Source organism: Acanthopagrus latus, chromosome 2, assembly GCF_904848185.1.
Source record: "Acanthopagrus latus isolate v.2019 chromosome 2, fAcaLat1.1, whole genome shotgun sequence".
In the NCBI taxonomy this organism is placed as follows: Eukaryota; Metazoa; Chordata; class Actinopteri; order Spariformes; family Sparidae; genus Acanthopagrus; species Acanthopagrus latus.
This window is the reverse complement of record NC_051040.1, coordinates 12,001,970-12,017,410: the sequence shown is the minus strand read 5'-3', so window position 1 is coordinate 12,017,410 and position 15,441 is coordinate 12,001,970. Positions and strand designations below refer to the sequence as shown.

Genomic DNA, 15,441 nt, shown 5'->3' with positions numbered 1-15,441 from the left:
AGGTCTCACAAACAGCATCTGTATGAGATTTACAGCCTGCAGATACAGATGGTGGAGAGAGACTGCGAAAGGGTAGAGAAGAGAAAAAGGGGGGAGAGGGAGGTGTTGGAACAGTGCAGGTGAATTGCATTTTTTGGGGTGTTCTCCGGTAGCATTTTCACGGTCTGATCGCCAGCATTTGTTAACATACGCGCGTGCATGCAAGACGTACGCGTGCACACACACACACACACACACACACACACACACTCTCTCAGGCAGTGTGAAATTGTGGGAACGTGGCTGTTGACAGTAGAAGTTTGTCTGAGTTAAGTTCCCCCCCACCGTCCCTCTCCTCTCCTCTCCTCCCTCTTTCGCGTTCGATCCAAGCGCGAGCTGTGAAAGGTGAACTCGCAGCCTGCTGTGGATAAATTATGTGTGACATGTTTAGCTGTGCAGCCTTATATGGAGCCTGGCGTATCTGAATACAGTAGGGCTCTGCCAAGTGGGAGAGGAGGGAGAGAGAGGAGAAGGAGCGAAGGGAGTGAAGGACAAGGGAGGGAAAAGGAGGAAGAAGAGGAGGAGGAGGAGGAGGAAGGAAAAGAGGCAGGGGAGGGAGAGAAAGCAAAGGAAAGAGGGAGGGGGCTGTGACGGAGGGAGTGAAAGAGAGGAGTGCCGCGAAGCAAGCATGAGGTTTTCACTTTCCGTTCTCCCCTCAGCAGCAGTCAGATGAGTCCATGCAGAGATACAGTAAGTCCTCGCTGTTTACTGTGTGTGTGTGTGTGTGTGTGTGTGTGTGTGTGTGTGTGTGTGTTCATTTGTTTAGACTTAACTTGTCCCTGCGCAACATTATCTGGCATTTCATTTTTTATCCACCATCTGGATGTTGAGAGTGATGTGTTGATATGTGTTTGAGTTGAGTTATATTGCATGTTTGCGAGTAGTCGTGTGTGTGTGTGTGTGTGTGTGTGTGTACATATGCAGATGGCCACCGTGCTCGGCTGCTAATGTGTGGCAGTTTGAGGCGGGACGTTTTTTTTTTTTTTTCTTTTTAATGTGGAAAAGAGCTGAGCGGACAACAGACTGGGTAACGTTAGTGTTTAATGTTCCGCAGAGTAGTTAACACACACACACACATGCAAAAAAAAAAAAAAAAGAAAAGAAAACGTGCACACAGTGACACACATTCCCGTTCCTGGCAGACTGCACTCTTGTCTCTCTCTTTCCCTCTTGGACTACACTGAAAATCCCTGTTGTTGTGTGACTCCTACTGTTAACACAAAAGCGAAATGTGCACTTGCAGCTTATGGATGAATGAATGAAAACACACACGCAGACCCCCTCAAAAACACACACATGCGAACACCCCTGCCGTACACTCCTCCTGTGTAATGACTGGACTACTGGATGTTTACACTACGGGCTGCCCTCAGGAAATGATTACACTCCAGCGTTGCTCAGGCCGCCTGTACTAGTCTGAACCACACTGACACACACACACACACACTCTTAAAAACAATCATAGAATTGTGTGTACTGTACATAAGGCCAAAAATGTGAACATAAAAGAAATAAATCAGTATCTGCGTGATTTAAATGGATGGAGTTCTTCTACATGATGGATTCATACACCGCTGTAAAGAAAACAATAAAATAAAAACAGAGCACAATGGACGGCTTCATTTTGAATTTTCAGTACGAGCAGGATTTAAGAACACGTTTGTTTGCTCTGCATTTAAGGGCTTAATTACCGAAAACAGATTGAAAGTGTCTGAAATGCATTAGCTTCAGGGTCCGAACACTTTTTTTTTCTCGCTCAAATTAATCTTCCCGACACGCACAGCTCGTTTGACACATGTGTGTGCTGTGCAGGAAGTTGAGTTAGGTGTCGCCTGCATGTTGGAGGTTTAGCTCTGCGTCCAGTGAGTTTTATGCAGCTGCTGCTTCTTTTATCGTTCCTCCACTGCGGTGTTTAAAACTTAACAGAAAAGAGAATTAACAGAGTCGTTTGCCTTAATGAACAGACTTTTTTTTTAGCTACACACTTAAAGGCAGAATGAGAAGGATTTCCGTATCTGCGGAGACCCTGCCGTCATTTTTTTTTTTTTTGTGATCGGGAAGTTTTAGGCGTCAACCTTCTTGCAGTGGGAGTGAAGCCTCCCAGCCAATAGCGGCATTGTAAGCACGCATCCAAGAGTACTAGTCTACAGGTCACTGTGGCGTTGACCCTTCACAACTTCCCGTCTTGTAATCAAAAGTCTTGGAGCCGTTGTGGTTTGCACACTGCAAACATGACACGGGATTGACGCAGAACTCATCGGGTGTGAAAAAAAAAAAACAAGAACGAATGTGAAGGGAATCTGAGTGACTGCGAGCGACAGATGCGTCCGCTCCCATCGGCTGTGGGTCGCTCATCGCTCCCTGACCCGTCTTCTGCAACTCGACCTCGTAGCAGACATTGACAACACATCGGCAAATGGATCCCGCGCGCCAGTCTTCCGTCACAGGAGCGCGTGCCAATTCACCTCCGATCTGGAGGAGATCTCCAAAAACCAATCGGCGAGTTGGAAGAACAGGGCTAAAATCTGAACTCATTCTGCCTTTCACAATAAAAGCCTTGCAGTGGTTTGCTGTCGAAAAAAACACAAGTAGCAAAACTTTATTGCAGCTCTAATATAACTTAACTTTGGGAATAGAGAGCGTCATGTTGTTTAAATGTTGATGAAAGTCTGTTGGTGGCCTGACAATTAATACGTACGTTGGAGGGAACACTGTGTGAGTTTTTTTTTATTTACCCATTTATTTTCGGAGCGGAGCGACTCGTCTCATGTGATTTTATGATTTACCAACTGATGCTGCAACAGACACTGCGTCTGTCTATATTCTCCCCACTGTTGGGAGAACACGCCCTCTCCTCACCCTCTCCACACCTCTTGTCTCCCTCTCACAGTTTCACTTCCCCACCGCTCCCCTGTCTCCCTCTCTCCCTCTCTGCAAGCTGTCTGTCTTACTCTCTGGTCTTTCTGCCTTGTTTTTTCTCTCTCTCTCTTTTTTTTTTTTTTTTTTTTACGGCTCACTTTGTGTGTTTTCTCTTTCGGCGTCTGGCTCTCGGCGCGTTGGAAGAAAAAAAGAAAAAGCTTCTCTGCAGATCAGAGCCGGCAGATCTACAAGGTCATTAGAGTATAGAGCCGAGCGAGAGCGCAGAGGCACTCAGATACATACTGAATTTCACAGCGCACACGACTCCGACTAAACAACCCCGCGCAAGGGAAGAAAGAGACTCCAACAGAGGAGAGGGAGGGGATGCGTGTAACCTGCGTTTGACTGCGCTGATTTACAGGAAAAAATAAGGAATGTTTTTTCTATGAATTTGACTTCTTTCCTCTCTTTTTCCTCCCCCACCTTCCCTCGTCTCATCCCACAACTAATCTGTCCTTTAGAAGTGATGTCATCCCCCCGCTGTCCTCAGCAGGCACAGGGGCAGTCTGCCGAATGCAGATGAGCGCTGCTGTTTGTGTGTGCGCGAGGAGGAACCGTGTGTGCGTGTGCATAACCACACGAGCGCCACGACACCCCTGATTTACATTATTCAATTATCCAGGAAAAAAAAAAAAAAAGAGAGAGAAAACAGGGCGGATGCTCTGATCAAGGTGACAGCAGAGGGGATGTGAGTGGAGCCGACTTTGAGTCCCGAGCCCCCTCAGAAAATCAACAGAGAGCGTCAAACTGGAAGACAGACAGTCAGTCACTCGGGCGAAGGGTTGGGGGGAGTCCTGCGAGGCCATTTGGCAAGTGGCAAAATCACAGTGAGTCAGTCAATGGCGTATGATTGCTGTTTTCCCTGCAGTCTGCAAAGCTGTCACCGGACTAATGCACACGAGTGGAAGATGTAATCTATAGTAAATACAGTTGGCTCCATGGAGGAGCCCTCTGTGATTTCCACAGATTAAGGTGTCAAACTGAATCACCGGTCACAGACAGCTGAGGAGTACAGGTTATCCCTCGTTTGGACCGATGACAGGTCGGGGATCCGGCACTTCACGCATGTGGTGTCGTGATTTTGGAAAACTGATTGCAGATATATTTTTTTGGTGTGTGTGGGGGGGGAGCGTTCGCCCCCACGACACCAGGTTGAATTGAACCACAGAAGGCAAAATCATCAGCGCCAGTCATCTTCATCTACTGAGCTTCATAATCTTTACAACAACTCTGCAGCCATTCAGCCCCTAATCAGCTGATCATCTTGCTGTTACAGAACCATCTCCTGTCAAGGATTTTCCAGCGCCATAAATTATTCTTATCTTGCTGCACTTCTTATTGTATCCCTCTCTGTCTGAATCTCACTCTGCTCCCATCTCATTATACGCCGAATATCTCCACTCCGTCCACCTGCCACCTGTACCTCCCCTCCGTCTACCTGTCTGTCCATCTCGTTTCTTTTGTTTTCATCATCCTCTTGTTCACCCGTCTGCCTGCGTGGCTCAGTCCCTGTCCAGGCTGGCATTCGAGAAACACAGCGCAAGTTAAAAAAAAAAGTGAAATATTGTGTGTGAGTGTGTGTTTGCCTTTTTTTCTTTTCTAAAGTCTGATAAAGGGCCACGTGCTTGAAATGCCACATGCGGAGGTGGTAAAATTTACACAAGGGAGCTTTTTTTCAAAGTGGGCAGCTCCCTTTTTTTTTTTTTTTTTCATCTGTCTGCCTCCCTGTCCGCCCGTTACATCTATATCCCTCGGACATCTCCTTCCTATCACGCGCTGTCTGCTTCTCACCATCTATTCGCCTGTCTGTCTTTCTGTGACTTTTCCTCCGATGCCTTCGCCGTTTTCCGATCTCTCTCCATCTACCCTCCCACCCACCCTCTCTCTCTCTCTCTCTCTCTCTCTCTATCTCTCTGTCTCACGCACACACACACACACACACACACACACACACTCACATACACACACCTCCTCCATTGCTATTCCTGAGAGGAGTAGACTGGTCTGGCAGTGGGTTGGTTTATGTCCATGAACTCAATGACACCCCTCGCTACCGCTGCATTACACCACAATGGCACTACCAAAGCCGGGCGGCCACACTGCAGTGAAGATAAGAGGAGGGAGCAGTTGCAAGAGGAAAAAAAAAAAAAAAAGATGTATGCATAAACCTAACACACACACACTAACGAAGTATCTAAATCATCACATCCCTATTCATGTGGGCGTCTGCCATAACCGCCTCGCCCTCCCTCCCTTGTCTCTCGCTCCGTGAACGTCAGGCTGTTTAAACACTTGCGCTGATATCACAGTGCAGACGACAGCTTGCACACGTGCCACTTGACTGCCCCCGTCGCCTCCCCTCCCCTCTGTTTGTCTTACAGCTGAAGGAGGGGAGTCGTAGATCGTGCGTGTTCATGCGTGTGCGTGGTGGAGAGCGGGGGCGCGAGTTTGATAGTTGATAGCTGTGCATATGCATACGTATTACTCATGTGGCTGTGTCCTGAATATAAATGCACCGGCTGACCTTCCATTCATCTCCGTAGTCGCGCATCCCCCCTCCTCCGTAGGTGATGCAGGATCTGCTGTCTCATGGTTTGTGGTCAATACTAATGCGCGCGTGTGCGAACAGGATGACGTCTTAGATTACCCTGATGGTACAATCTGTGGAAACATCACAGTAATGGAGTATCATTTTGAGAATGACCAGCACTCAGCCCCAAGACCGGCCGGATCAAGTCTCAGACTCACGTGGGTGGGACCGGGCGTTCTGTTTGACAGGGTTCATGTGTGAGCGTCAGTAATACCGTCGCCGCTTTCGGCAAGGTGTTTGAGCTCATTAATGCCACCGAGACGTCCGTCACAAAATGTAACGGTGGCTGAGAAATGTTTTGGGGACCAAATGCGACGTCTTTGGCTAAAGTAAAAGAGGAAACTTGGCTGGCTTCCATTATTCACTGTCATGTGACTTAATGTTTTCTTAATGAGCCATGTCGCCATTATTGATGAGGATATTATGTAAATCTGACATATTACTTATATTCAAAGAAAAAAAAAAAGAAACCTGAGATCTCACCCTCCGCTTTGACGCCCGCTATGCTCGGGATGTCACGATTTCAACTCTGAAGAGAAAATCGATCAAAATGAGAGTTTAATTTCAATTACTGGAGCAAAAGCAGGATTTGTGAGATACACTTTCTTTTGCTCCTATACTAGATTAAAAAAAACAAAAACAAAACAGAAAACAACGTGCTGCTGCAAACATGCCATTTAATAGTTTGTTCCTAACTGAGTGCACTGTGACCCAAAAAGTAATAAATTGATAAATTTACATAAGTGGCAGCAACGACTGGCAAACAAATGAAAAAAGGGTCAAATAACAGTAAAATATCAAAAAAAGTGCAAAAATAAGATATTTACGATAATTCTCAGTGAGGGTTTTAACACTTTAATTTTACAGTTTTATATGCCTGAAAATTAATGTTGACTCTTTCGCTATAAGTTTAAAAAATTGGCTTTCGTGCCAATTGCGATGAAATAATGTATAACTTATTACATCTTAATTAGATTATTTACATTTTGACCCTATTGCCTTAGTGTGGTACATAAAAGATTCAATAAATTAGTTGAGTATATCATACCTGATACCGTTCTGCTGATCTTAAGTGACTACAATTGAAAATATAAATGAAGTCAGTGCATAAAACCAGTGTTCTGTTGATCTTTACAAATCAAGACTTGGTTGCCTAACAGTGGCGTAGCTGTCAGTGCTGAAAATATAATCGAATTGTGATCTTGAATTTGAAAGTAAAATCATATTTTGGGAAAAGTCTTGTCACCTGTGGAGCTCAAGGCACAAGAAAACTGCAAGAAAACATTTTAGCTTGTTAGAGCTCCTGTAAACATTATATTCTTATTAGAATAAGTCTTCGCTACCCCACTTCATTCCAACAGTGATCCCTGTGATAGATCCGTTTATCCAATCAGGACAGAGACGGGGCGGACCTGTCTGCTCTTGATTGGCAGACAGGAGGTTCCTGATGTAGAGAGAGATGAGATTGTTCGCGGCATACGACCTGAGAGTTGGCTAAAAACTGGCGGTGCTCACAGCAGCTTAAGTAAAAGAAATGTAATATCAGATGTTCTTCTACAATACACTCCCACTCAACAATGGCGACTTATGAGACTGCTCGAAAGGGTCTGTTGGTGAGTCAGATTAGCATGGCAACAAGAGCTAACAAACAACAAAAACAGCAAATAGTACTAAATCGGAAATCATGACTAAATCCAGCGTTTTATATTCCAGCTTTAACCCTAAAATGCAATAAAGCTTTGTTTCTTGTCAGTAAATAAACATGGGAAATCATGAATTAGCACACAACCCCTCAGGGTCCACCTCAACTCCTGGCCCGTGTCAAGTGATCAGCCAGCTGATGGTCAGCAGCTTTCTGCTTTTCGGTCACGCTGCCTCAAAAAAAAAAAAAAAAAAAAAAAAAAGAGCTATGTGCACCAGCAAAGCAATCAAATACACAGTTGTGTCACCTGATGTGTTTGTAGATGATGAAAGTCCTGCTCAATCTGCTAGCTAGCCAGTTGCTGGTTCCCCTGTAAATCTGTTCACACTCAAAGCCACGGTGATGGTTCTGCTGCATACTACTGACTGGATTGTGCAGTTTGTTAGAAAGCTGAGGGTAAGATTCACAGATTAATGTAGAAATGGAGGCCTTTTGCTGGATCAAGCTGTGCTAAACTGAGAATTCTGTTTACTGCCAGATAATTTTGTGCCTCGTCTGACATTTTTGTGCGTGACTCCAGCATTTCCATTCCATTTCGGTCATCTCTATATTAAACCTGCACTCATTCCCTACTGCTACCCTATAAACATGAAATATCGAAGACTGAAAGTAATGCTAGTTCTCGATAATGTCACATTATCAGCAGTGTTTCTTCTTATTTGTCAGCATGCCGGCCTGCCTGTTTCTGTGATTCGTCCCAGCTGTTTGGTTGCCGTCCCCTCGTCTAATTTTCATTGGCATTTTAAATGAATTTTGTAATAAATCTGTCCCTGTCTTCCTTCCAAGAAGCCGTGACGTTGGCTAAAATTATTGGCACGCCCAAAACATTTTTGAAAGATAAGACTCTCCTTTTAAGAGCAACAGGTCAAGCAGCTAAAACGACTCCTAAGATAGCTGTGGGCAGCAGAGGATTCACCAATGAGGAGCATTCAGTGTGTGACTCTGGATATGTCCTATTTTCCTTTGGGTTTTGGGTTGTTCATCAAAATGGCACATTTCTTCATAACATAGGTTTTCAGACATATCTTCTCCTTAAGTTGTAGCCTTTTATGTGGAAAAAAGGCTCATCAATTTATATCTTCTCGTCATAGTTTTTTCGCGACAAAGCAAACTCGACTCTGGCCCGATATCAGGCTGTGGCAGAGCTGATTTGTGAAAATACTGTTCAAGCGTGAAGTTGGACAATGTGGGTCAAGGAGAAAATGAAAGGGCCAAACCCTGTTGACAGAACATTATGAGCAATTTCTCATGTAAGGTTCTCTCGTCCTTATCAGTGAAATAGGATACAGGTTTCATTGTCTTCAAGAAGGTTGCTGATCTATTCAGGGCTCTCTGTCAGTGTGTCGACCTCGGTTTGATGGTTGCAAAAATGGAACTCCTTCAGCGTTGTGACAACAAAAAGTTATTTTGTGGTGAGAATGTTTTTTATTTTGGTTGGATTAATAGTGGACCTGGATCAGTGACACCTGGATTAAAGGTATCACTGATCACCAATTTTGGGATATGAGTGCAGACCAGGAAAGAGGCATTTTGAGAAAACTTTGGTTGATGCCACTCTAGAAATTCATATTTCATTCAACATTCAGCATTAAAACATAGCACTGGAATTGGTTTATAACTTACAATTAAATGCTATTTTCTCTGCTGTGTTATGTTAAGCATCATAAACAGCAACTTATCAACCCAATCGCCAGAATAAATGTTAGTCAAGTACGTTTCAATACTACAACAGATAAGTTCAAACTGGACTTTTATTTATGTCACAACAAAAAAATACATTTTTTAAGGAGCCTTGGAACTGCTGCTAAAACTGTTGGAAATGTGTGCAGGTCTCCCTTAAAAACAACTAGTTTGAGTGGTCCTGTAGCTCAGTTGGTTGAGTTTGCAAACCAGGTACAGAGGCGTTGTCCTGCTGCGGTGGCCTAGGGTTCGAGTCCGATTGGAAATATCTCCAGGTTTCCCTAAAAATATCCAGTAGTGTGGCTCAGAGACCCATCCATCCATTTGCTAATTACTATTTGGTAATGCTAATAAGAATATAATGTGCACGTGATATGCCACATTTGGTACTCCTGTTGACGTGAACTGCTAACATGATATCCTGGCGACTGGGCTGGCTACTAACTCAATGCTCATCGTTGGACCGAAGTCACCTGTGTTTGGTCTGAATGTATCGTAGTAGAACATCCTATAATTCCTCATTTTGCACAACCAGAACTAGGAGTGAAACACAGCTCCAACATAAAGGTTGAGTTAGTGAGCTAAAATATTAGCCACATGAAAAGCACGACCCTCGTGCTGTTTTCGGGCATTTAGCTGGTTGGCATGAAGCAGGTTGAGATCTTTAAATGCAAGTAATATCTACAGGTTTCACTGCTGATCGTTCCAGTTCTGTCTAACTTTGATTTTTGTTATTTGTGGTTTGTTGTTTGTTGTTTTGTTTGTTCAGTTTAAATATGGTGTTTCTTATCACCAGTGGTGTGGTAGGACTCAGCAAGAGGCACACTGTGAAACAGATGGCTGTGGAAAGTCACTTGCAAAGTGTTCCGTGTTTGTTTAAAGGTCACTCTTTGAACAGCCAGAGAGTTTGCATTTTTGCTTTCTGTTGCAGCGCCTCGGCTAACCGCTTTAATAGCCTCATTAATGGAAGGTCGAGGAATCCAGCGGTTCAAATGTCACGCTCGGAGTTCATTTGGAAAAAACTTGGTGTCTTTCATACGACGTCCGCCGCACTGCTATGACACCAGGCCGGATCTGACACCATTAACCGCTTTGTCCTTGCTTTTAAACATGGTTTCTCCGGTTGCCGTGGCGATGGTGACCTTGCAGCACATTACCGTGGCACTGCAGCATAAGGTGTTGTGTGAACAAGGAAACCAAGGAAGGAGAGATGGAGGGGGCCGAGACAGTGGGCGAACGAAAACGAGGACAGCTGCTATTAAAAGACGAGCCACGCTCACAAAGTTGTTTGTGTCACATGATACTCGGAGCGCGACTTAGCGGAAAGGCGAGCAGATTGCTAAGAGGGAGCTAAGATTTGGGGAGAAAAGTGGGAAAACACTGAGAAGCATACGTGTGGAAGAGGAGTAGAAAAGGGAGAACAGGTGGGGATCAGAGGAAGATAAATGAAGAGAGATGAGGAATGTCAGGATGGTATCACGGTGGAGTTCCAGCAGTGCTTTGAAATGGAACAAAAAATCTGCTTTTTTTTTTTTCCCTCTCCGCCCTCTGATTCCTGCTCCTACATACCTGCCAGCTGCTCACCTTGTATTTCCCCTCTCACTACCAGACACCAACCTCTGTCTCACACCAGCTCGCACTAATTGCTCCTGTTTGCCTCCCATCACTCTTCCTCTAGCCTGTATCCGTCCGCTGTCACCACCTCTGCTCTCCGTTACTCTATTTGTCTCTCAAAGCCTCTCGCCCCCCATCCTGATGCTCCTATCAGTGTAAAGGGCAGCTCGGGTCATATATAGATGATATCCTGGTCAGCCGGCGATGCAGTGTAATACGAAACGATCAGCATCTGCTTTTTGCTGCTGCAGTCAGCGCCCCTTTAACCTCTCGCATTACCGAATTTTCCCCTCCCTCCCTCCACCTTTCCCACTCGTTTCACTTCGCAGAAGGTGCAGCAATCAAGCGTATTTCACAACATCCTCAAGGAGAAGGCATTGAAACATTTTCTTTTCGGATACCGAGCCCTCCTCTGAAACTGTAACACTTGAGGAATGCGCGAGCCGTCCACTTTTTGCCTAAACAAACAGGACCTTTTCATTACCAGACACCAACTCCAGAGATGAGAGTTAACGCTGCGACTCTCCTGGGGAACAAGAGCAAATTGTTTCCTCTCACTTTTCCAGCTGGTTCTGACCATTGCTCTTTTATTTGTTTCCCCCCGTCTATGGTGTTTCAGAAGGTCAGCCGCGGGAAATCAACAGAGGAACCTGCACTCTGGCCTTTTTTTCTTCTCTTCACCTTCTATATTTCTTCTTTTCTGGAAGTCATTCAAGGTGAATAAATGGCTCCCATCTCTGGCCCCAGTTCACTCCTCATTCCTCCTCTCTCTCCCTTCTCTATTGCTCTCAGATGCAGGGCTGAGCGTGGCTCGCAGTAACAGAGCGAGAGGCCTCGCCATAAAACAAAGTGCAATTCCATGTGGCTCGCGCCGAGCACGACGCATTAATATGAAGACGCGCAGCCCAGCGATCATTTCATCAGCAGAAGTGGAAAAGTGTTTTGTTGACAGACTTTACGAGCAAAACGAAATTTAAAAAGTCACCTTTGAAAAATGTGAACTGCAACATTGTTGATTAATTAAAGCTTGATAATAATGTGAACGACAGACGAATGGTAATCAGAAGACGTATTCGACAAACTTGCAGAATAACACACTGTCGCTTCTAATTAATAAAACAGAACCCACGGCTGATTTCTCCAATTAACTCGTTGCATCAATATACATAAACAGCACTCTCTAACAGTCACGTTTAGTTTTTGTTGACTGAAAATATAGATTTATGTTGAATGACTAAGAAACAATAAATAAAAAAAAGCAGGTGCCAAAATTAACAGACTGAACCAGGAACAAGCAAAAACTCCAGTGCTTCTTTGTTTTGTGTACAAACTTATAAAACCTCAGTGTTTTTGCTGAGAACCATGAATAGAATACAGCTTCAGCTCAATCCTATTAATGAGCACATAAAAAATGATCTTATGTGTGTCTTTGAGGAACAAAAGGTTTGATTACAACATTAAAATCCTCCTCCCTCTCCTGCCTTGTCTCAAATACGGAAATATTGATAAACATTGATACTGTTCCATTACTCAGTTTCCACAGTATTGATACTGACACCAGCTGTGTTTCTCACGCTCACTTCTCTCCGACACACACTGCAGCTCACATAGTCCCGCCTCCTCACAACCAGACACCTTAAATGCTGTGCTTATTACACAATACATGATCGTTGCTGTATTTGTCTTTAAATATAGATAAGTTATTTTATGCCCTAAAAGTTGTGGCAATCTTTCCCATGGCATCAAACTTGCGGATATTTTTCAAGGTACTGTAACAAAGTTATACGCTTTGGTATCGTGACATCACTAATGTGCACTCTGGGGTGAGGGATGCACAATATGGATTTTTCTTCAGGCGATGCCTGTAACCAACAGTTACCTACTTCTCATGGCCAACACCGATGGGTTGATGGTACTTTCACATTTTGGTATTTTTAACACGAGTTCATAACCTGTAGTTTTGGCACACCTGAGGCTAAGACAGGCTACCAGTGATGACATAATTTCATCTAGTCTGTACTGGCTGGCTCTACCTAGGTGCAGCTGTTTGAAGTCTAGAGCATGACAACAGCATGAGGCGCTTCGTAGTAGTAGTAGTAGTAGTATTCATCTTCGTCTTCTTCTTCTTCTTCTTCTTTGTTAAAGTTTGCATCCCACATCCCATGTGTTGGTGAGAGTGCATGCTGCACCTGTTAAATCAAAGAAAGCAGTTTGGCTTCATATTATGAACTTTACTCATTGGCTTTAATTTCACTGATACGGATAAATATCTGATACTATATAATCCCCAAAACTGGACTGATAATCTATTAGAATATATATTGTGCATCACTATTTGTGGCCAAGTGTTTCCACATCACACTTTTGGCACACTGAAGATTTGACCAGGATTGGCTTTCTAAACTATTTGTGATGCCACAAATCATGTCATAGCAGTCAGTAATTGAGCGACTGCGGTGTCACCGCAGGTGAAATTGACGTGTTTTTTTCTCCTGGAGAGATGTCACAGCCGTGAAAATAATCCAGAGTTCGTCCAAAGGAGAGGCACCGACGGATTAGCGCAGGATCAGGCAGCTTTCTTTAAACGAGGAGACACATGAACCCCGGTGACACCGGCAGAATTACACTGAGCTTTGTGCAGACCACATATCAACAGCTGCAGTGAGACATCAGGGAAACAAAATGTTTATCTTAGATTTTACTTTCTATGCTTGTGTGTATCTGTGTGTGTGTGTCTGTGTGTGTGTGGATGTGTCATTTTTTTGGTTTGGAGAAGTGGTCCGTAATATCCCGGCCTTCTCTACCTCCCTCTCCTTTCCAATTTATTACCTTGGCTAGTTGATCTGATGGTGTAATAATATCTCCTGCCTCTGGCTACGGGAAATGGCCACATGCATTATTCACACATGCTAAGATGCTTATTGATGACTCCTTTATTTATATATTTCCTCAACGCCAGAGCCATTCCTCATATTTTTAACCCCTTCGCTTTAATCCTCTATTTTGACGTGACGCCTTGTCTAACGAGCCTCGCTCACTCAAACGGGTTTTACGCGACCATAGTTCAACCTGGCATGAGATACATCACTGTTGAACTTTGGCTAATAATACATGTAGGTGGAGCCCCAATTAATAAATCTGCTTTATCTGATGGCTTGTCACAGTCGTTTTTCCACTCGGGTTTATCGCACAGGAAGTGCAGTGCGAAAAATCCTCAGAAAACACAACTCCTGTGAGAAAACTGCCGTGACATTGCCTTAGGACTCCGGCGTAAGTTTGTCTAATCTAATATGTGTACATTCCCCAGCTATTTGCCTCCCTTTTAATCCAAGCAGTCATTGTAAATGGGGCATATTCTCTTTTATGTCAGTGCATGCCAGAGTTCAGTGCTACTGGGTATTCGCTGAGTTTTCTCTCTGCACACAAATTTCCTCTGTGCTCAGACCCGTGGCCTCTGAAACTGCAGTGGGACAGCTATGGTGAGAGCTATGATTCTGGTCCAGAGCTGGTACTTCAGGTGTTTAAGTGTGTGTGTGTGTGTGTGTGTGTGCTGGTATCTTAATATTTATTTCTTTATTTAGAAGTTTTTGCTCTCTTTTTGCCTGTGTTTCTTCTTTTAGTGTCCTCACAGAGACACACATTCAAAATACATACCCCATTATACAGTTCATTTGTAACATTCAGGTCCCTGTTTCATGATATGCCTGCTTTCAAATTACATACAGTAGATAAAATACGCAAACACAGGTTTGTTAACTTGGTAAGTTCTCAGCAAATGTAGACCTGACATATATATATTTTGCAACATAACCTAATGTCTGTGTTCACTTTCAGACAGACTCAGGCATGAGGATTTAAAAGGAATCCTGTATAATTCAGTTATTGTATTTGGGAACCTTTAGGAGACTCCTGCTGCTGCTTTTCCAGTCATATGTTTTGCTGGAGCTGTGAGTCTGCAGCTTACTCCGAAGTAATGAATGAAGTTGATTGTGGATATAATGAATACTATCAATACTAGAAAAAATAAATAAACAAATAAATTCTATTTTATCGTGAACTTTCAGGTTTTATTCGACCCCCTGACCCCGGAGTCAGTGCGCTGGGCTTCAACCAACTCGACTTAGTGGCCAAACTGTGTAATTACAAGGTCATGTGACGAACCAGGGCCCAAAAGATGTTTTCCCACAAGCTTACCCTGTGACACATTGGACACATTTTGAGTATCACAACTGCCATGAGTTGAATAGTCACACTTTATCCATACAGTCTATGAAAAGCTGCATGAATAAAACATTTAAAGGCTCTTCCCATCCAAGTTAGTGTTGGGATAAACCAGAAAGTTAGCCCTTAGTTGGCCCCTCAATGCAGAGGTGATGCAAAGGAGACTTTTATACCGAGGAAGTTGAATTATTTTAGGCTTCATGCTCCACTGAGCAGCTTTATAAGAATGAGCGGGGCACCGCCTCTAACACTGTATCCAGATTCTCCTTAATACATCCACGCCGGCGCTCTTTAATAACTTCAGCGATGGATTCGAGATTTGTTGGATAGATTCGCGATTCCTTTAAGCATGACCGAGAAACAGAATGGCAGGTTGAAAAGTGCCAGAATTTCTCGTTAAATAAATAAGGGTTTGCATTTGCCTTTCACACTGTATGCACGGCAGGTCGCCCCGCTTTTATTTGCATGCAAGAAATGCCACCTTCCATCCGGCCATCTGGGGTTTAGCGGTGCAATGGAGAGACATTTTATAGAGAGAGGTCAGGAAGTGAGTAAGAATAGGCGATGCAGAAGACTAATTTTACCACTCCATATTTAATGCACTGGTCATGGAAACCCTGTCTGTATTCGCTCTCTCTCACCGCAGTCTTTCTGCCAGATACAGTGGGCTGCCCTG

At 44.0% G+C, this 15,441-nt stretch overlaps 1 protein-coding gene across 7 annotated transcripts in view; it reads left to right on the top strand.

Annotated features, from left to right (window-relative positions):
* The window catches only part of LOC119030944 (muscleblind-like protein 1), a 136,358-nt gene that overhangs the window by 65,329 nt on the left and 55,588 nt on the right, over positions 1-15,441 (top strand). Inside the window, exon 1 of one of the 7 annotated variants that reach the window (XM_037118948.1) lies at positions 596-729. The exons of the other annotated variants lie outside the window; for them this stretch is intronic. The gene's annotated coding sequence lies outside the window, so the exon portion shown is untranslated. Of the gene's footprint in view, positions 1-595; positions 730-15,441 lie in introns of those variants that run through there. 7 annotated transcript variants of the gene reach the window in all.